Below are 24,363 nucleotides of genomic sequence, written 5' to 3'. Positions count from 1 at the left end.
AGTAAGACTTAGTTATTTTTATCACTTTTTCACAATTTCAAGATCCAACCTAAAATCCTCTCAAGTAGCATCCAAATTTTCCTTCTTGATCTTCAACTTGTAAGTGTTTCTAGCCTTAATTAGTTAATATATACCTTAATCTAATGATCTAACACACTTTTATCCATGAAATCATTCCAAAAGTATAGATCTTCAAGTTCACCAAGAACACCAAGAACACACACTAGTGTTATTGGACTTTTAGCACCTTTTCAAGCTTCTAACTTGTAAGTACTTCTATCCTAGAGTATTATAAGCATTCTTACACTTCTAAACATCAAGAAAACACCCCAAGAAATCCAAGATCAAAGGTTTTTACAGTCCATGATGTTCTTGGACCGTAAACCCTAAAAAGGGTGACAAAGTGTCCCTATTCTCTTCCCAAGCCTTGGAAACTAGCCTAGAACCTTACCTTGATGTGCTAAGCACTTGAAAACATCATATGACCATAAACCAGCTGGGTTTACGACCGTAAACCCAATGGAAAATGGTCCAAAAACCGTAAAGCCCATAAAGGGGTGATATGTTGCCCTAAGCACTTCCTAAGGCTTAAACATGAAGTATGAATGCTAGGAATGACTTGTAAGACTTCAAATCACAAAATGGTCAAAGTACCATGAGTTTACGGCTGTAAACTCATGGCTTTACGACTATAAACTGAAGTGGAGTTGGTTACAAAAACGTAAACACCCTTAGATGTCATTTCACTTCCCTTTGATGAATCACATGTGATTTTAGCACTTAATCAAGGTGTTTCCTAGTCCCGGAAGGTGTTTCCTTTCATATAGTTGTTTATAAACACTATATTCATGTCAATATGTGTCCCTATATCTCATTTAGGACTTGTTGTGTCTCGAGACTTCATTCGTGTAACTTCTCATCCTTACACGCATACTTGATTGAATCCCCCACATCAAGTGAGTTCATACCCCGTAATGAATCTTTTAACTGTTTTAGCTGTTTAGGGGGGGGGGGATACAAGTTGAACACAATGATAATTGTGTAAATGTTTGTTGTTAAACATCATTCAAAATGTTACTTATGTTATTTATAAGTTGTCAAAACATTTCAAAACTCTTTAAAGTTATGTTACCTTATAGTTACACAAAACTCCGTTTTTAAAGTACAAGCATAACTTAGTAGATAACTGAGTCTTTTCAGTAACAATCCAAGTAGAACATTAGTAGACTATAATAGGTATAGTTTAGGAGAATGCTATTCGTTACTTCTAGTACAATGAAGCACACAAAGAGTCGGTTCATGCAAGAATCAAACAAACAGTGAAGAGAATTGAATAATACCATACATAACATGTAGTAAAGAGATACAGAACAATACCATATAGAACAAACAAGTTAGGTTGCTATAGCAAGAGAACACACAAACATGATCTAATTATACCAATGAATCACTAACTCATTGTTTTAAACAAAAGGTGATAGTTATATTGGGTATACATGATCATATAACATTAATGTGAATTACACGGCTTGCAAGAATTTGCAGGAGTCGCGTTTGGTTCCCTTAATCTATTGACATGGAGAGCGATTAGTAGGGGTTCTAGCCTTCACATTATGACCGTAAGAAAACAAATATGTTTTTAGGTTATTTAGTACATCCGTATGTCATTACAAATGACTTCTGTGTACTTACTTTTCCCATTACTTTCATAAAGTGACAGTGGCACTTGAAAGTTGATCTATTTTCTAGTCAAGATAGTTATAAACTAGGGAAAATATACTTTTTACAAATCGACAAAGGAATAGTCGGTTCTAGCACAGAACAAAAGATGCCTTGGTAGAAGGCTACGATTAAAGGATAGGACCATAATGTTAGTCATATGATTCTTTAATGTCTACATCACAGGATACATATATACCAATAGGTTCCGATAGCTAATAGGATGTGTGCTCTTAGCTTCATTTCCTGTTCCTCGTTGGGTTGTGGCCTTGTAACAGATTCACCCAATCTATTATCTATCCAATTCTATATATATGTATGCTTAGTATACATTAAGTCATCATAAGAGTACCAGGTATGGGTCAGGTTATAGGACACAGAGTCAGAGCATGGTTTTCTAGTACAAAACATGCTTTTCAAAGTCAGTACTTTTGAGTATTGAAAACTAGAAACTTCCCAATAAAGGGTTTAATCCATTTTATTAAACCGGTACAATTTTAAAGACTTTAGGTGAGTAACTCTATAATACCTTAGTTTATACACCATGTTTATATATAAAACTAATACCCAATGGGTAGTTAAATGTGTGTTTTTTGCCTTACTTCTTGTTCCTCGTTGGGTTGTGGGCTTAGGGCAGATTCACCAATTAACTTTCTAATCGATATTACATTATATATAGCAGTATAAACTAAGCTATTATAAAAGTAGTCACTGTGGTCACTATTTTTACTATAAGAAATATAGGTTTTCTTAAAGAACTTTTCATTAGATATAAAGGAATCATTACAAATAACTCCATGAGTAACAAGTGAATACACCATGGTGATAAATGACAACGATCTAACAACCAGTGGGATGTGTGCTATCCGCCTTACTTTCTATTCCTCGTTGGGTTGTGAACTTAGGGCAGATACGCACAATCGATTGTTTATTTACTCCGAGACTTATATAACTTGTACCCACTTAGTACCCATAGAAAGGCTTGTAGTGTCAATGTACTTAACTTTCATTCAAGTATGAAATATAGGATTTTCTAGAGGAACAGTTGATCTTTTCAAAATAGAACTTACAGCTTACACCACTTTTACATATACATTTTCAACAACACTTTATAGCTTACTGACATCACTAAAATCTTATGAACTCACCAGCTTAATTGCTGATCAACTCTTTCAAATAACGTGTATTCTCAGGAGGCTATTAGACACGTCCTCGTGCTAGGGATTTAGAAGATGAAGCATTATAGCTTCAAGTCTTGTTTTGTTATTTGTGTATAAATTCTATGTTTTGTGAACACATGCATTGTAAACACTTTCTTTCTAAATGAAATGGTTGTTTATTACTTGCTTACCATATACATATCTCATGATACTTAACATGACGTCCTCCACCCCCGAACGTTTCCGCCGTTCCGGTTTTGGGGTGTGACAGATTGGTATCAGAGCATTGTTTATAGTGAACTAAGTATATCAACCGATAAAAGATATACAACTATAAACACAATGTGGCTTAAGTGCTCTCGATAACGATATATTTTAGAGTATAACTACAAGTTATAAAAATATACCTACTTGCTCATACATGTACGTAATAGAACTAGTGCCACGAGGAGAACAGAGCTAAAAGTTATTAAAGGTTGGGCACTATCGTCAACCAAAATAGTTATGTAATCATAGCTAGGATCAATTTAGCCTGATCAACTATATTCATTCGAGATCTGACCGACATGTGTTTGGGAATGATGTGGTGTTTCAACAGAGTTAAAACTTACATGCACACCAATCAAGAGAACACAGAACGAGCAGATTCAAAGTTAGAATACTATAGGAGTATTTTAGTCCAGATAAATAACTTATGTGAGAATTTAAAGAACTCTTACGGATAAGTCTATAATCTTGCAAGGTATATTCCTAAAGTGTTATATATAATCAGGATCTTATAGACATAGAATCTATGGCCTACGCTTCGCTATCCATTCCTCTTAAGGGTGTAGTGTTGAGGTGGTATCAATTATTTGAAGGTCTATTTAATCTTCAATTATATACAAACTTGTGTACCTTGTACAATTATAGGAGGATCCTGTAAGGATCACCCCATAAAGTTACCTTAAAGCTCATAGATTCTTTAGTCAATTTCATTCTCGCACGACAAGCCCAAATAAATGTAACAACTTCCTCATAGTATACAACAGAAGAGTCCAGGAGGAACAAGGACAAGTTCATGAGAAGTTTTCAAGGAAAGATCAGTCGAAGTAACCAACAAAACGTCTTACACGTCACACTAATAATAAATTAATCATGTTAATTTAGCGAGCGAGTGGAAACACTGCTCACATTACATGTGTTAGGATTATTTTCTTACATGCAGCTGGTAACAGTTATTCAGGAAACAGATATTTATTCGAGGATAGTTATTTCAAATTCATAGAGTTTATTAGTTATAGACTCATTTATGAATTGTTTCTAGAAGGCTGTGGAAGTCAGGACCCGATACATCCAGAACTAGGATAACCTTGACTTTTCAGCTTTCGGCTTGTGTCCATTGCTATAAACTCATTCTGATTCATCTTTGTTTTCTTTTAGCAAAGATGTCTCATCGTAGATCACCCAGACACACTACTCCGATAACTCCAACGCTGCCTCCTTCGCAAATAGATATGGCAACTATAAACGTTGCAGTAGCCGCGGTTGTGGCAACAGCCATGGTTCAATATCACCCCATCAGTACAGGTGGAGGTGAAACGCCTACTGATTCTACTCAAGGTGATGTCCTTGTGCGAACAGGAGAGTTCTCCTACAAGGACTTCACCAGATGCCAGCCATTGTCCTTTAATGGGACTGAAGGAGTCATTGCCCTCAAGCAATGGTTCGAGAAAACAGAGTCGGTCTTCGAAATCTGTTTATGCCCAGAAGGAAGCAAAGTTAAGTTTGTTGCCTGCACCTTCTCTGGCAAGGCCCTAACATGGTGGAACAGCCATGTTAAGTCATTGACCCTATCAGTGGCTAACTCATTAGGCTGGGAAAACCTAAAAGAGTTAATGCGGGAAGAATATTGCCTGTTAGGCGAGATTCAAAAACTGGAACAAGAACTATGGGATCTCACTATGGTCGGCTCGGACATAGTGACCTACATTGACCAGTTCAGTGAACTAGCATCTTTATGTCCCGAGATGATTACCTCGGAGAGCAAGAAGATAGAAAAATACATTTGGGGTTTCACTGCTCCGACCCAAGGAAATGTGTTGTCTTCTAACCCAGCCACGTTCGATAGTGCTAAACGCCTGGCTCAGCGACTCATCGACCATGGAGTCTGCCATGGTGTAAAAGTCCCTATTCCTAAGCCATCAAGGGAAGAAGACTATAACCAGAAGTCGGGGAACAAGAAAAAGAAGAAGCGAACAACACAAGACACCCCGCAAGAGCAATGAGCGAGTACTATGTACGCCGCTATGACGCCTACTGCTTCAGCACCTACCAGTCGATATGCTGGAAACCTTCCGAAGTGTGGAAAGTGCAACTTTCACCACACCGGAGTATGCCGAGAAATGTAGTGTCTAAACTGCCACAGAAAGGGACACATATGCCGCTACTGCAGGGCACCGGCTCAACCAATCTCCCAAGTCCCCGGAGCTGAAGAAAACCAAGCCTGATATGGTTGTGGTGAGTCTGGACACAATCAGAAGGATTTCCCAATAATAAGCAACTCAGGAGCGCATGGATGCATTCTAATGATCACCGCAGAAGAATCTATCCCGGAGTCGTCAACAAATAGTGGCACGTTTTCAAAATAGTAATTACTTTTAAAATTAATTTACATTCATGTAAGATTAAAATTTTGGGATGACACTTAAAAGTAACTATAACAACTCACATGATTGAAATAGGTCACAATATTCAAGAGAACTAAAAGTTCCCTTAGAGAAGCTATTATGGCTCACCATATACATCAGGGTTGTGCAAAACTAAGATGTTGCAGACTTAGAGTGAGTGACTCCGCTTAGGTCCCCTTTCCTTAATTGGTTGAGGATTTGAGGCAGAGATACTTAGTCGACTGCCTGGTTCATCCTAATTATTCATAACTTGTATATAACGGGCGATGGTAGTGGTACCATAGAGGATTATGGTATAAAAGTATCCCTACAATAATAGAGCACTTTTATTCATATGTATGCGTACATAGAGGTATGATACGTAGGAGTGTTAACCTCAAATAGAAATTAGGAAACACGAGAACAGTTACAAGGAGTACATTGTTGATCATACTGGGAGTACAGTATCGAGCATACCAGGGATACATCACCGTGTATCAGACGTTTCTTTCATTTGACCAAAACTTTGTTCAATATAGAGTCTGTTGTTTTCTTTCATCATGAGTTGGTGTGGTCCTCACCATACTGAGTTCATAGGTTTCTATCGCCTCGATCGGTAAGTTCTCGAAACTTTCATCATTCGTATCGAAGGTCCGACCTAAACCTAAACTTTGTCTTTTGTATTCAAAACCCCCGAAGTACTCGTGCGAAGAGTACTTTGTTCTCCAAAGCCTTATCGTCAGATGCCCACAGACCGTCACGAAATACCACTCGTCCATCAAACCAAGTTCGAGCATAGAGGCTATAGACAAATACATCCCACCTATTACTATTTAGTGTATACGCGAGGTTGGTATATGTTTATGATTACTGAGACTTATTACGTGTGTTTTCGCCCTATCTCCTATTCCTCTTTGGGTTTTAGAACTGGGGCAGAGTCGCACATCCGACCGTCTAACTAACCCTAATTACATACGACTTGTGTACAAGAGGTAATGATATATGGACCAAGTATGAATCCTATCATGAACGGAAGGGAAAAGTTGCCAAGTCTACGAGTGAGTATTCCGTCAATCAGCAGAGAACAACCCCAGTAGTAATGCTAAGAAAGCTAATTTCGGGACGAAATTCCTCCTAACACGGGGATGATGTGACACCCCAAAAATTTCTTTTTTGTACAACCATCCACTTCAATTGAAGTCAAAACTGTTTCTACTAACTTTCAAGCTTTTTGGAATAAGTTTGAGTGGTTTAAAGTTAGTACTTCAAGAGATAACTGCAGAGAGGATGCCTTAGTGTCTATTGTACATCAATTAGGTTCCAAAAACCCCAAGAGTTTGGAGTTTACAGCCTCAATGGTATTAGGTCCATAAACCCAAATGACTATATAAGTAAGACTTAGTTATTTTTATCACTTTTTCACAATTTCAAGATTCAAACTCAAATCCTCTCAAGTAGCATCCAAATTTTCCTTCTTGATCTTCAACGTGTATGTGTTTCTAGCGCTAATTAGTTGATATCTACCTTAATCAAGTATTCTAACACACTTTCATCCATGAAATCATTCCAAAAGTGTAGATCTTCAAGTTCACCAAGAACACACACTAGTGTTCTTGGACTTTTAGCACCTTTTCAAACTTCTACCTTGTAAGTACTTGTATCCTAGAGTATTATAGACCTTCTTACACTTCTAAACATCAAGAAAACACCCAAGAAAGCCAAAATCAAAGGTGTTTACAGTCCAAGATGTTCTTGGACTGTAAACCCTAAAAAGGGTGCCAAAGTGTCCCTATTCTCTTGTCAATCCTTGGAAACTAGCCTAGAACCTTAGCTTGATGTGCTAAGTACTTGAAAACATCATAAGACCATAAACCATTTGGGTTTACGACCGTAAACCCAAAGGCAAATGGTCCAAAAACCGTAAACCCCATAAAGGGGTGATATGTTGCCCTAATCACTTCCTAAGGCTTAAACATGGAGTAGGAATGCTTGGAATAAGTTTTAAGACTTCAATTGACAAAATTGCCAAAGTAACATTAGTTTAAGGCTGTAAACTCATGGGTTTACGACCATAAACTCAAGTGGAGTTAGTTACAAAACCGTAAACACCCTTAGATGCCATTTCACTTCCCTTTGATGAATCACATGTGATTCCAACACTTAATCAAGGTGTTTCCTAGTCCTGGAAGGTGTTTCCTTTCATATAGTTGTTTATAAACACTATATTCATGTCAATATGTGTCCCTATATGTCATTTAGGACTTATTGTGTCTCGGGACTTCATTCGTGTAACTTCTCATCCTTACACGCATACCTGATTGAATCACCCACATCAAGTGAGTTCATACCCCATAATGAATCTTTTAACTATTTTACCTGTTTAAGGGGGGTGGGGATACAAGTTAAACACAATGATAATTGTGTAAATGTTTGTTGTTAAACATCTTTCAAAATGTTACTTATGTTATTTATAAGTTGTCAAAACATTTCAAAACTCTTTAAAGTTATGTTACTTTATAGTTCCACAAAACTCCATTTTTAAAGTACAAGCATAACTTAGTAGATAAATGAGTCTTTTCAATAACAGTCCAAGTAGAACATTAGTAGACTATAATAGGTATAGTTTAGGAGAATGCTATTCGTTACTTCTAGTACAATGAAGCACACAAAGAGTCGGTTCATGCAAGAATCAAACAAACAGTGAAGAGAATTGAATAATACCATACAGAACATGTAGTAAAGAGATACAGAACAATACCATATAGAACAAACAAGTTAGGTTGCTATAGCAAGAGAACACACAAACAGGATCTAATTATACCAATGAATCACTAACTCATTGTTTTAAACAAAAGGTGATAGTTATATTGGGTATACATGAACATATAACTTTAATGTGAATTACACGGCTTGCAAGAATTTGTAGGAGTCGCGTTTGGCTCCCTTAATATCTTGATTGGGAGAGTGTTTAGTAGGGGTTCTAGCCTTCACATTATGACTGTAATAAAACAAATATGTTTTTAGGTTATTTAGTGCATCCGTATGTCATTATAAACGACATCTGTGTACTTACTTTTCCCATTACATTCATAAAGTGACTGTACCACTTGAAAGTTGATCTATTTTCTAGACAAGATAGTTATAAACTAGGGAAAATAGACTTTTTACAAACCGAAAAAGGAACAGTCGGGTCTAGCACAGAACAGAAGATGCCTTGGTAGAAGGCTACGATTAAAGGATAGGACCATAATGCTAGTCTTATGATTCTTTAATGTATACATCACAGGATACATATATACCAATAGGTTCCAACAGCTAATAGGATGTGTGCTCTCAGCTTCATTTCCTATTCCTCGTTGCGTTGTGGGCTTGGAATAGATTCACCCAGTCAATTATCTATCCGATTCTATATATATATATATATATATATATATATATATATATATATATATATATATATATATATATATGCTTAGTATATATTAAGTCATCATAAGAGTACTAGGTTTGGGTCAGGTTATAGGACACAGAGTCAGAGCACGGCTTTCTAGTACAAAACATACTTTCCAAAGTCAGTACTTTTGAGTATTCAAAACTAGAAACTTCCCAGTAAAGGGTTTAACCCATTTTATTAAACCGGTACAATTTGAAAGACTTTAGGTGAGTAACTCTATAAAACCTTAGTTTATACACCATGTTTATATATAAAACTAATACTCAATAGGTAGTTAAATGTGTGTTTTCTACCTTACTTCCTGTTACTCGTCGGGTTGTGGTCTTAGGGATGATTCACCCAATTAACTTTCTAATCGATATTAGATTATACATAGTAGTATAAACTAAGCTATTATAAAAGTAGTCACTGTGGTCACTATTTTTACTATAATAAATATAGGTTTTCTTAAAGAACTTTTCATTAGATATAAAGGAATCATTACAACTAACTCCATGAGTAACAAGTGAATACACCAGGATTATATATGACAACGATCTAACAACCAATGGGATGTGTGTTATCCGCATTACTTTCTGTTCCTCGTTGGGTTGTGAACTTAGGGTAGATACGCACAATCGATTTTTTGTTTACTTTGAGACTTATATAACTTGTACCCACTTAGTACCCATAGAAAGGCTTGTAGTGTCAATTTACTTAACTTTGAATCAAGTAGGAAATATAGGATTTTCTAGAGGAACAGGCGAACTTTTGAAAATAGGACTTACAACTTACACCACTTTTACATATACATTTTCAACAACACTTTATAGCTTACTAACATCACTAAAATCTTATGAACTCACCAGCTTAATTGCTGATCAACTCTTTCAAATAACTTGTATTCTCAGGAGGCTATTAGACATGTGCTCGTGTTGGGGATTTAGAAGATGAAGCATTATAGCTTCAATTCTTGTTTTGTTATTTGTGTGTAAATTCAATGTTTTGTGAACACACGCATTGTAAACACTTTCTTTCTAAATGAAATGGTTGTTTATTACTTGCTTACCATATACATATCTCATGATACTTAACATGACGTCCTACCACCCCGAACATTTCCGTCGTTCCGGTTTTCGGATGTGACACTATCAATGTACAACCAACTCATATCTCTTGGTTTGAAGACTTATATGATATTACCGTCTCACGATCACTCGAGATAAATTCCATGAAGTGATACAAGTGAGCGTGGGCTGAATCCAATACTCAAAACTTATGAGCACTCATGAATGTTGTAGCAACAATTGCTATGTCCAATACAATTCAAACAAATCTACAAACCCAATTCATGACAGTCTTATTTCAATACCTACTTCCAAAGTATGATCAACTGTGGATAGTTTTAATAATATAATTATTCTGGAAGTCAAAACACTCAAAATGAACCAATAGTAAACGATTGACACAAGACAGTACCATACTAGTAAATAAAAAGCACCTTTTGTTTAAACATCAAATGTCAATTACATGTCAACTATTACAAGTTTTGAAAGCTATCTAATTACTAAAACTAATAGCATCCTTCAGCCCAATGTGCCTCGTATGTTGTAAATGCTTAGCCCTACACAGTCCCTTCGTGAGGGGATCTGTTAGGTTCTCATCTAATGATACCCTCTTTGCCACAGGGAGTCCTTTTTCTATTCGATGTCTAAGGATGTGGTATTTTCTGTTGATATGCCTGGATCTGTCGTGATCCCTTGGTTCCTTGGCTAAGCCAACTGCACTCTCGTTATCACAGAAAATCTCCATAGGCTTCTTTATAGCTGGTACAACTCCAAGGTCTCCAATGAAGTTCTTCAGCCATATTGCCTCCTTTACCGCCTCGTTTGCTGCTATGTACTCTGATTCGCAAGTTGAATCAGCTACTATCTCCTGCTTGCAACTTTTCCAAGTAATTACTCCTCCATTTAGGGTAAATACCAAGCCCGACTGAGAGCGGAAATTATCCATGTCTTTCTGAAAGTTGGCATAATTATACCCCACTACTCTCAAGTCATCACTCCCACCAAGGGTAAGCACCAGGTCCTTAGTCCTCCGCAGGTATTTGAGAATGTTCTTCACTGCAGTCCAGTGAGCGATGCCAGGATTCCCTTGATATTTGCTTACCATGCGCAAAGCAAAGGCCACATCAGGGCGAGTACAAGTCATAACATACATGATTGAGCCTACAACGGAAGCATATGGCACTCGGCTCATCTCAGCTATCTCAGCCTCTGTACTCGAGCTCTGCGTCTTACTCAGTTTGACGTTACTTTGGATCGGTAAGTCACCTTTCTTGGAATCCTGCATACTAAACCTATTCAGCACCTTATCCAAGTAGGCACTTTGACTAAGTCCAATTAGACTCTTACTCCTGTCTCTAAATATCCTTATCCCTAGGATATACGCAGCTTCTCCAAGGTCCTTCATAGTGAAACACTTCCCAAGCCAGTACTTAACCTCCTACAAGGTTGGGATGTCATTTCCTATGAATAGTATATCATCCACATACAATACCAAAAAGCTAACTATACCCCCACTAGCCTTAACATATACATAGGACTCATCCTCGCTCCTCAAAACGCCAAACTCTTTGACTTTCTCATCGAAATAATGATTCCATCTGCAAGATGCTTGTTTTAATCCATAGATGGATTTCTCAATCTTACACACTCTATTAGGGTACTTTGTATCAACAAAACCCTCTGGATGACTCATGTAAATATCCTGAGCCAACTTTCCATTAAGGAAAGCGGTTTTGACATCCATTTTCCATATTTCATACTCATGAAATGCAGCTATGACTATCATAACCATAATAGACTTAATCTTTGCTACTGGTGAGAAGGTTTCATCATAATCAACTCTTGCAGTTTGAGTAAACCCCTTCGCAACCAGTAACGCCTTATAAGTGTGTACATTCCCATCCATGTCGGTCTTCTTCTTGAAGATCCATTTTCACCAAACTGTCTTACGACCCGGTACATTGTCAACCAAGTTCCAAACTTGATTGTCATACATGGACTAAATCTCGCCGTCCAAAGCCTCTTTCCATTTGGCAGACTCGTGGCCTGCCATGGCTTCCTTGAAGTTGTTAGGTTCATCCAAATTTATCAGTGTACTATCATTGATAAATGCATCACCTTCTGTAGTAATATGGAAACCATAATACAAATCAGTTGTGCTGCTAACTCTTGTGGAACGCCTCAGAGGTACGAACTCATCAATTAGCTGAATAGGAGTTTCCTCCTCAGGTTGATTGCTAGTGTTTGAGGTTCCTTCACCACTTGACTCTCGAAGTTCTTCAAGGTCAATTTGCATCCCACTTTTTCCTTGGCTTATGAATTCTCTCTCACAAAAGACTCATCTCCTTTCCATGAAGACGAAATTTCCACTAGGTCTATAAAAGAGATAACCAAATGATTTATGTTGGTAGCCGATGAAAATACACCACTCACTTCGAGGTTCGATCTTGTCGTGAGTCTCGCGCCTCATGAAAGCCTCGCAACCCCAAATCTTGATGTGGTCTAAAGTGGGAACTTTCCCGATCCACATCTCGTGAGGTGTTTTGGCAACCTTCTTAGTAGGGACTAGATTAAGGATATGGGCGGCAGTCTATAGGGCATACCCTAGAATGAGATTGGCAACGAAGGTCGACTCATCATGGAACGAACCATGTCTAACAAGCTTTGATTGTGCTTCTTAGTTACACCATTCAGTTGTGGTGTCTTAGGAGGTGTCAATTGTGAAACAATTCCACATTCCTTAAGATAGTCGAGGAACTCGATACTAAGATACTCACCACCCCAATTGGATCAGAGTATCTTTATCTTCCTGCCCAACTGATTCTCCACTTCTTGTTTAAACTCTTTAAAAATTTTCAAAGGTTTCTGACTTATGCTTGATTAAGTAGATATAGCCATACCTACTGTAATCATCAGTAAAAGTCACGTAGAAGTGGTTAGCACCCATTGTAGCGGTTTTGAAGGGTCAACACACATATGTGTGTTTGAGGTTCAACAAACCTTCACCCCTAGCACAAGTACCAGTGAATGGTGACTTAGTCATTTTTCCAAGTAAACAAGATTCGCAACTATCATCTCGCTTTAAGTCAAATGACTCCAAGACTCCACCCTTTTGGAGTTGGCCTATGCGCTTCTTGTTGACATGTCCAAGATGACAAGGCCACAAGGATGCTTTATCCAAACTAGTGGAAGAACCAATATGCAACACATTATTTCCTAAGTTGTCTACAACCGACACAGTTTCATATACACCATCACAAGGTAATGCTTTAAAATAGAAAACACCATTATAAAAAGCATTAATACCACCACATTCATTATCAAATGAAAAAGTAAATCACAAACCATCAAAGGAAATAATATTTCTCACCATTTCAGACGAGTAACAACATTTATTCAAATCTAATATTAACCCACTACTAAGCAATAAAGAATAAACTCCAATCTTGGTGACAGGTGAAGCTTTCCTATTCCCCGTGATCAAGTTTATCTTCCCGTGCTCCACATCCTCACTTCGTTTTAGGCCCTGCAAATTAGAACAAATGTGAATTCCACACCCTGTATCAAGGACCCAAGAATTAGTATGTGGTGAGTTATTAGACAATATAGTGTAAATACATGCATGGGTGGGTTTCACTTTCCCATCCTTAACATCCTGCAAGTACTTGGGGCAGCTTCGCTTCCAGTGCCCTTTTTCCTAACAATAAAAGCATTGAGCATCCTTCGGACTGGAAGAGGGAGTGGCAGAACCACCTTTCGTTCCACTCGAAGAGGAGCCATCAAGAGACTTTCCCTTGGTACCCTTCGAAGGGGTCTTCCTCTTTTTCCCTTTACCTTTCCCAATTTCCAGAACAGGGGCAGTGGTTGAAGTGGTAACAACATTCTTACCTTTGAGACTACTTTTAGCAGTCCTCAAAAGTCCTTGAAGTTTGCTAAGTGTGACCTCCTCCTTGTTTATATGAAAGGTCATGTAGAATTGATCTTAATAGGAGGGTAAGGAGTGTAAAATGATATCTATTGCTAACTCCTCATCAAAGTTCACATTTAATTTTAGCAAATGGTCCACGCATCTTTGCATTTTCTGCAGGTGGCCCGTGATGGACTCTCCATCCTTCATTTTTGTTGTTTTCGTGGAGGTGATGATTTCATACCTTTCCTGACGAGCACTCTGATGGTATATTTCCATCAGGTCCTGGTGCATCTCGTAAGGGTAGAAATCTTCATAGAATTTATGGAGTTCTGTTCTCATGGTAGCCAATATGATACAAGATACATTAGTGGCATCCTTCTCATGGCTAGTGTACTCAGCAATCTCCTCTGGAGTAGCAGACGACTCATCGATGACCTTAAGCTCCTTGTCGAGAACATATTCTTTGTCCTCATAGAGATTGACCATCCTTATGTTCCTAATCCAATCATTGAAATTAGTTCCATCAAAGATGACTCTCCCACAAAGGTTCCTGAGAGAGAAGGATACGATAGGGTTTGAGCCAGAAGCATTGTTGGAAAACATCTTAAAAGGAAGAAAGACAAGTTTAGATTAGATAAAAAAATCCTTAATATAACACTCAAATGAAATATTTAGGTTAGGACCCAACACAATATTTTATAACTTGGAAGTGGGATGCCGTAATCCAAGCAACAAAATATTTGAAGGTAGGTAAATAACAATTTACTAATTTCCACCATGAAAAACGAAACAAATTATTAGGTTTTAATTGGATTGAAACTCCTAGATCTTTTGAGATTCATTGAACAATTCAATAGCATGTTTAAATCTCGATTATGCCCTTCAATTTAGTGACTGGGATACCAAGGATCACAAACAAGGTGTGAATACCCATGTAATTTAACTTGGTACTCTTAATTTTATCACTTAATCGATGTGTCGGTTAACCACACATGCTCCACCGATCTATGACAAACCTTAAGACACCCTTTGCCACCCTTGTTAGTCCAAGTTAGTGTGTCGGTTAACCACACACGCTCCACTAACGACTTCGCAAGGTGCAAAGTGTAATTTCATGGGTTAGCATCAATTTCACATTTTTTCTAAAGAAACTAAGACTGGGAATTTATAAAACATTTAGTTAATTTATATCTATCATTATACTTTTAATGAGAATTATATTCTTTGTTCTACCCATTAGAGTAGCGACCCTCCACCAGTCAACGAAGTGGTGGGTGAGAGTGGACAACCACTAAGCTGCCATTTTATAGAAAACAACCTTATACCCCCCTTATAGACCGGCTTCGTGAATGAGGCCTACTAATGGTAAGACTAACTTACTCTTAAACACACACACACACACACACACACACACATATATATATATATATATATATATAATACTTTTAATAATAAAATAGTATAAGGATTGAATTTTAAACTTTTAAAATTCTAGGGATTGGGATTAAAGTTTTCTAAAGTGACTTTACAAATTCCAAAACTTGAGGGCATGTTTTGAAACTATTCAAAACCTTTCATTTCTATAACTTATGAGTTTTAATGATTTTAATGAAAAGACCCTTGGAATTCTATAATTTGAGGACAAGTTATGGAGTCCATTAAAAAGCATTTAGATCACCAATTAAACTAACAAACATGTCAAATAATTTTTGTGATCTAACAAAACACCTAAGCTACATAATTCATATCAACAATTTTCAAGAATCATATAAACTTAATATAAAACTTGAAACTTTGACAATTATCTTTGAAATTGGATAAGGACAATCATTAACACATTAAAAACAGGTTTAACAATCTAAAAACAGTTTAGGGTAATGATCATAGTCCAATTCCAGCATTGAAACTCAAAATTCTACACTCAGGGACTCTAACTCGTCGAGTACAAGAACCAACTCGATGCGTTGGATGAATTTCAACATGGACTCGTCAAGTCCCCCCAATGGACTCAGCGAGTTCACTGAACAGTGAGCAGAAAATTGACTTTTTTTAGCAAGTAGCATCAAGTATACTTGAAAACAAGAGTAGGCTCTGATACCACTGTTGGGTTTTGAGCATTCTAATACTTCCATGGTGTGCATGCAACCCTAGAAACCTTGGATCTATATTTTCTCTATTATACACGCAAACTTTCATTTTTCCAAGGTTTCATCCTAACTAGCATATCATGGGGTATATGTATTACAAAATTCTAGTTGAATGACATACCTTTCTTGTAAATTTGATTCCTTGAGACTTTGTGAGCCTAGCACCCCAAATGTGATGTCCCAAATGCTTCACAGAACACCACCAACAATTGGAATAACTTGAGAGAAGATTGATTATATTGCACCAAAATCGGCTAGCCCTCACTTGTGTATCTTTTAAGTGTCGATTTTGCTAGTATGAGGCTTCTTTATATAGTGTGCTTATTAGGGTTACACCATGCAACTCATGACTATCCACATTCTTCATGATCTATGGGTTTTAACCTCCATGGAGTATCCATGGGTTTAGCCCATCATGAAGAACTATGGATCATATGCCCACTTTATAAGAATGAATGCTTTACCAAATCAATCCCCATTTAATTAGTCTCTTTTGATCACAAAATTAAATCCAAACTAATTCTTGATCAATACTAATTAAATAATTCATATTAATATATTAGAACTTATAATATATTAATAAACCATAAATATCTCCTTCTCACAAAAGTCTATCCAATTTTTCTAATGTCATGCAACACAAATGGATAATGCTAAATCAGATTAAATACATACCAAATATAGTTATGGATTTAAATACGTTATCCAAAACATGCAATTTGAAAATATTTTGGACCTTATCCATAATTTTTGGATAACCACGCATACCAAAAATGTTGTTTTGTCATTTATATATTTTCTAACATGCAATAGAAAACATAAAATAAAAGTCTTTTCAAAATAGAAATTTAGACTCGGTCATAACACGTTAATATATTTATACTTTTCCCTTTCAAAAAATTTAAATTCTTGCTATAGCACATTCTCATATTTATATTTTTTATTTTTCGAAAATTTTGATCTAATGGTTTTTACATTTCATAATTTTAAATTTAAATTACTGGTAAAGTTTTGATATTACATTTTTACTATATTTTAAATTTACATTTATAGTCTCTTATTTGATTTTTAATATTTTTCAATTTTATTAATTTTACTTTTTATTTAAAAGTTATCGACTTTTACGTTATTTATTTATGTTCTTATTATCCATTACTAATTTATATAGATGTTAAAGGTTTTTATGGTATTTATTGTGGTTTTAGTATCGATATTTTTTTTTTATTTTCGTGAGTTTTTGGTATGATGTAATCTGTGACTGTTCTCTATGTGGATTTTAATTTCTTATTATAATCGTGATCATTTTATATGTATATTTTGATCCTTATTTTTTTTATACTCTTATAGAAATCAAATGTTTGTTTTTCAATTAAAATTATAAACACAAAATTTCATATTGGATCCATATGGTTAGTAAAATATCTCATTTTTAGGATTTGTAAGGAAAGCCTTACGCCACCCATCCCAGTTGTTTGCAAAATTACATGAAATATCCTCTTACCGTTAAATCTAACATTTCAGCTGTTAGATTTTAATAAAAAATGATAATTGTATCATTTTTCCAAATTTGCAATATATTACAAACCTCAATGACCATTTGTGTAATTTTGTAAATTTTAAATTTTATATATATATATATATATATATATATATATATATATATATATATATATATATATATATATATATATATATATATATATATATATATATAACAAAATGTCAAAAAGATAAATAAATAAAAAGTTATCAAATTGTTGAAATTATATATATATATATATATATATATATATATATATATATATATATATATATATATATATATATATATATATATATATATAATTTCAACAATTTGATAACTTTTTTTTTATCTTTTTGACATTTTGTTATATATAATTTCAACAATTTGATAACTTTTTTTTTTTATCTTTTTGACATTTTGTTTTATATTTTTATTTGATAATTTTAGTTATTTATGGTTTTTTTTTAATGTTTTTTTTATTTTGATTCAAGTAAATAAACTTAAATTCAATAAATCATGTTGAAATCGTTTTTTCTTTAATTTTTCTTATTTGTGAATTGAAGCATTAATGTATTTTTTTATTTTATGTGGTTACGGTTAATATTTTTTTTACTTGAATGCTTCATAGCTAAAATCTTTACCAACTTTGTGTTTGAATTTTTCTTTATCAATATTTCACCTTTTGTTTTCTATTTTTTTTATAACTATGTTAGTTATTATTCTTCTTCTATTATTTTTATTTATTTTGATGCAAGTAATGAAAAATAGAAAAACAAAAAAGAAAAACTCAAACACCAAAATTTTAATATACTCTAATATATTAGTACATTTTATATTTTTCATCTCTTTTTGGTTTTTTCGTATTATTTTAATTTTTCATATTATTTTTTTATTTTTTTCCGTATTATTTTTTAATTATTTCCTATTTCTATGTTTTTCGTTGTCTCGATTTACTATTCATCAATTTGAATATTTTTTTGACCTTTTCCAAAAAGTATAAAATGTATTAATACATTTGAGTATATTACCATTTAGGTGTTTGAGTTTTTTTGGTTTTTTTTATAATTTTGGTTATTTATGGTTTTTGTAACTTTTTTTATTTTGATTCAAGTAAATAAAATAGTTATATTTACAAATATAAATAAAGAAAATAAACATAACTTTTTTAATGTTCCCATTAGCGAAAATCAAAGCCCTTACCTGTGATTTTGAGGCTTCTAAACCCTTAAAATCATTCCAAAACGCAATTTCATTCCATTTCAATCTGGATTAAATGTAAAATTCAATTCAATTCATCGTCAAACAACATTTGAAGATCATTCAACCGGTGGTTCTCATCAATTTCAATAATTTTCATAAACGATTACTTCTTCCCCAATTTTTATTTGTTTCATATTTTGATAATCATTAGACTACAATTGTTAGATGATTTTAACTTTGTTTACGAATTCTACTATGCATTTCATTTATTTCATTTAAGTTATTGTTTTTATGAACTCAATGGAAGGCTAAACCATTAGGTTACTTCTAGGGATGTTTAGGACTTTTGGATGAACACACTTGATTATTACTTGGTTCTAGTTAATTTTAATTGTTATTTTATGTTTCATATGATAATCTTTTGGTAATAATGATTGAAATTGGGTTATATGAATTTGTGTGATAGTATTTTTTTCTCATTCATGGTATTTGTTTTCTCATTCATAGTATTTGTGTGATTAATTTGTGTGAATCTGAGTTGTTCAACAAACCAGGAGTACCTTGTTTTCTCATTCATAGTATTTGTTTTAACAATTAATTCATAGTATTAGTTTTTTAAATTTGACTATTTTAACACAAGGTTTAACCACGAACTCCTTGTGGATTCGATCCTTACATACCCTAGCTATCTAGTGGCTTTTTAGGTTATTTTTTATTGAGACAACGACATCGATAAGAGCATCAAAAAAAAAATGAAGTGCAACATTAAAATTTAAAATAAAAAAAATTAATGCTTCATTTCACAAATAAAAAAAAAACAATTTCAATATGGATTATTAAATTTAAGTTTATCTACTTGAATCAAAATAAATAAAAACATTTAAAAAAACCATAAATAACTAAAATTACAAAATAAAAATAGAAAACAAAATGTCAAAAGAATAAATAAATAAATAAGTTATCATATTGTTGATATATACAAAATTCATTTATAATTTATATATATACAAAATTTCAAATTTACAAAATTAAACAAATAATCCTCGAGGTTTGTGGTATATTACAAATTTGGCACAAGGGAAAACTAGTCTTTTTTATTAAAATCTAATAGTTGAAAAGTTAGATTTAACGGTAGAAACACCTTTTATATAATTTTGCAAATCATAGGGACCACTGGTCTGAATTTTTCCTTGAAAATCCTCAAGGTGATCTAATTTTACAAACCAAAGGAATCAATTATGAAAATTTGTCAATCATAAATAATTGTTAAGTAATTCACAATAATTTGTAAACCTTATCTAAACTAGAAATTGTATGGATATTATACAAACGTTGAGAAAAAATAATATATTATTAAAGGACGACAGTTTTAGATTTTATGTTTTTTTTGTATGATAAACATCTTAATTTAACTATATAAATACGAGGTATCATTCATTGCATATGCCAGTCCCTCCAGAAACACTTGTATTCGGAACATGGAGTCACATTTTTCTTTCTTGGCTCTCTTTTTTCTCGTCATGGTAGAAAAAATTTTGTTGTCTAATGTTATAAATCTATATATGATGCACCATTACAATGTCAGTGTTTTTTAATATAGTTTTGTTATACTAACCAATAGCTTTTCAAATGTTCTTTAAGCAGATCACGGTCACTGTCTATGCTAGGCCAAATCCAGAAGAATATCAACAAGACTTACATGTTCGAGGAGGTTCTTTGGTGTCACATGATGCCACAAAGAGAAGTGACTGCCACCAAAGAAAGTCCTTCAATGCGGACTTGGAACCAAGGCCTGATATCTTGATTTATGATAACAGTGTTGGTTTAAAAAGTAAGAAGACATTTGTTGAAGATATTAAGCCAATACCAAACCTTTCGGTTTATGAAAACGGTTCAAGTGTAAAAGGTAAGGTGTTCGATAAAGAGTTTGAACCGAGACCAAGTGCCTCAGTTTATGTTGACAGTGCAAGTATTAAAGGTAAAAGGACATTTGACGAAGAGTTTGAGCCGAGACCAAGTGTTACAGCATACCAAGGTTAAGGGTTTATGGTGAAGATAAGGTTTATCACGAATGTTTAGTAATATAATAAGTGTGTGATATATTTGAAGCAAAAATAAATCAAGGCTTAATGTCTTGGAATCATGTTTTGGAGTTTGAAGGTGGAGGATATTATGTAAATTATATGTATATTTTGTTGGTTTGTATGGATCTTATAAAGCAACATATATTCTTATACCTATTTTTGGGTTCAATTGTTAAATTAAAATCGAAGTGGAGACACTAATTAAATGCAAATGGTTCAATCCAATACACATTGTTTTTTGGTACGTAAGTTAAAAGATATAATAACTAGTGTTCAAACAAGTAGAATCAAACCAACTTCGTAAGATAATTGTATCTTTTGGTCAATATAAAAACAAGTGTGCCGGAAACTTGGTTTTTTATTTAACAAAAGAAAGTTCTTACTATAGAGTAATCTCAAAAAAAGATCTTATATTTTGTGTTTCCTTCGGATTAAACTTAAAAAAATTGACTAAAAAGGACTTTGTCTTTTTTCCATTTTTTCCGATCTGAATCTTTTTTTCATTTTTTTTCCAAAAGAAATTGTAAAATATTAGGGTTTTTTCGAGAAAAACTAAAAGCTTGAGGGTTTATCTGAAAGTATTTATAATGTTGAGGATTTTTTTCTAAAACTAAAAATACAATGTTGAGAGCTTTTTCAAAAAAAAATAAATAAACACAAGATCTTTTTCGGACAAAAATAAATTTGAGGTTTTAATCTAGAAAAAAGACACAAACTATAAGGGCTTTTTTAGATTAACCTTTTATTATATGGAGTACGGACATTCAGAGTTAAAAGTTGGGATAATAACTTAAAAAAGTAAAATATATATATATATTTTTGATTTGTATACATTTAGTCATTAAATTTTTTTGTTCATTTTTTCCCATTAAACTTGTTGAACTGTTAAAAAAAAACATCCTTATTGAAAGATCTAGTATGCCCAAGAGTCATTATAGAATGATATTGTTAAAAATATATAATCATATAGGGTCGCACCTTATATTAACTGATAATTTATTGATATAATTTGATTATTAATAAATATATCAATACTTGTATTTAATTGGGAAATTATTATTTCATTAAAATAATATTTTATTAATTGAAAATTTATTTTTTTGTGGAAATAATATTTATTGTAGAAATAAAAACTTATTAAATATTTAATAAATATGATTATTTATAAGTTATATTTATATCTTAATAAACTAGTTCAATTTATATAGAAGGTATTTTTATATAAAATAAGATATTTATATATTCATATTTATATCTTAACAAGCTAGTTACAATTTATATAAAATGTAGTTTTATATAAAATAAGACATTTATATATGACTAGTTATATAGATATATATGTTGGGAATTCTTTATAAATAAGATTTGATGAGATAAAATCTCTTGATCGTTTAGATCTTTCACGGGTAAATCAATGAAGAACAAACAATTAAATCAAACAAGACAATAAACACAGTATAGAATCAATATAAAGCTTATGATTCAAACGTAGTCACGCCTCAGCAGAGCTCGATTAAGAACTTCCACTGTAGAGACGAGCTAGGGTTTACAGAACTATAATGAGAATAATAAAAGCCTTAAAACAAAGGATGCATGCATGCACCTTAAATACTAAAACCCTAGAATAAAATAATGCACGGTTGGATAGGCCCAAACCGGTTACAAAACTAGGCTGATAAGAAACGAGCCCAAGACGCAACACACCAATCCCAACAATTTACCCCTTTGCGTTAATTGGGGCGAGACCTTCACTTCGGTTGATTGACTGCAGCTCGCTTCACCACCTTGAATAAGCATGGAATCACAGCAAGAAGAACATGACAAAAGTAGATATACCATCTTATCATATCTGTGAAGTACTTCTTATCACTTTCACTATTCTGCTTGCATTTGTGAATAATCCCCAAAACATACTCCAAGCACGAAGTAGTAAAGAGATGTTTATCAGTTAAAGCGAACAGGCATTTCTTATCGTCATGTTTGGTGAACATCACAGAGTTTAAGACCAGATCAATCTTTCCCATCTTCATCTTGTTGACATCACTTGTAGAGCCAACAAGCAAAATGGTTGGCTTCTTCCTAAGAACCAAAGCGATCTCTTGATCCATCTTAGCTACCTCCAGAATGTAGCAGACTAGCAATCTTTTCAGATGATCAATTATTTGCTCATACTCAACTGGGTTGGAGAGTAGAATGTTGTGCAGAACAATCCAATCATGAGGATTGAGATTGGGTAGATCAGCAAGGGAGAAGGTATGCTCAGACAAGGCCGAACCTCTGGTAACTTTGAATTTGATGTTGATGTATTACTCTGCTGCTTGAGGCTTAAGGACCCGAACTGTGATAATTTTCTAAGCGCTCCAAGTGAGATATTGTGGTTGAGCGAACTCCAAGTAGTAGTCAATGAGCTCACGACCAACCTTCGGGTCTGGATGTGGAACTTCTGCAACAGGAAGAAAGTAGTGAAAAACAAACGCCTTTCGACTGATAGGCATATTAAACTGAGAGTCCTTTGTGTTTTCACAATCCAAAGACACTACTAGCTCAAGCCAATGAGTGCTAGGAGATTCAATGGCTTCTTAGATCAACTTCTCTAGAGTCCAAAATGGAATGAGGGTTTTCTTGCTTTCTAGGAGATCATGAGCCTCCTTTAATCTTCTTTCTTTCTCTTCAACTTCCTTTACAATCATGGCGTTGAGTTCGATTTCCCTTTCCCTTGCCTTTCGCTTTAAAGCTTCAATAATTGTCTCCTCTTCCTCATCACTGTCATCCACAGTACCCTTGCCTTTAGCCTTAAAGCCCGAACCTGAAGCATGCTCAGTCTTCTTTTCTTCTAACTAGGAAGTAGGAGGAGGTTGAGACTTAGGAGGAGGTTGAGATGAAGATGTTAGTCCTTCTCCTCATGTTTCAGAGGTACCATAGTCTCTGAAACACCTTCAATGCGACTCAACATCCCAAGGGAAGGACAGAATTTGTCAGCAAGATGGCGTCGAACTGAGATTATCAGGATAGGGTCGTGAGCCTCTAGGACGTTCAATAAAATAACATGTACGTCTGATACACAGCTTTTGACGACAGCCCTTTCAGAGCGAAGTTGATTGACCTCGTTGTTCGCCTGAGTGAGTTGGAGATTCTTGGTTTTCAAGTGAGTAATCTTAAGAGCAAGCTTATCCATGAGTGATTTCTCCATGGCTAGATTAGCTTGAAGCTTAGTGAAATGTTCATTGAGAGAGGATAAAAGGGAAGCATCATCCTTTTGATTATCTTGTCGAAGAGTGGCAAAGTTTTTCTTCTCAGCCGCAAACGCTTCTTCAAGTTTTTGTAATTAAGCTGGTCACTTTAGAAGCGTTCAACGCTAAGAAAAATATTAGCATCGTGAATTACTTTATTAACTTTTTCAGTCGCTTCTGTACACACTTTGTTTGAGGCGGTAATAGTTCTTGTGGCGTTAGAAATGGAGACATCATGAG

At 34.3% G+C, this 24,363-nt stretch overlaps 1 long non-coding RNA gene across 1 annotated transcript; it reads left to right on the top strand.

Moving 5' to 3' along the window:
* Positions 1-20,202: 20,202 nt before the first annotated feature.
* LOC145004157 (uncharacterized) lies at positions 20,203-21,049 on the top strand. The gene is made up of 2 exons (XR_013662300.1): positions 20,203-20,332; positions 20,454-21,049. It is a non-coding gene; the product is annotated as an uncharacterized LOC145004157 (long non-coding RNA).
* The last annotated feature ends 3,314 nt before the right edge of the window (positions 21,050-24,363 follow it).

Source organism: Lactuca saligna, chromosome 7 (genome assembly GCF_052625555.1).
Source record: "Lactuca saligna cultivar CGN05327 chromosome 7, ASM5262555v1, whole genome shotgun sequence".
NCBI lineage: Eukaryota > Viridiplantae > Streptophyta > Magnoliopsida > Asterales > Asteraceae > Lactuca > Lactuca saligna.
The sequence above is the reverse complement of the archived record's forward strand: the minus strand, read 5'-3'. Positions and strand labels throughout refer to the sequence as shown.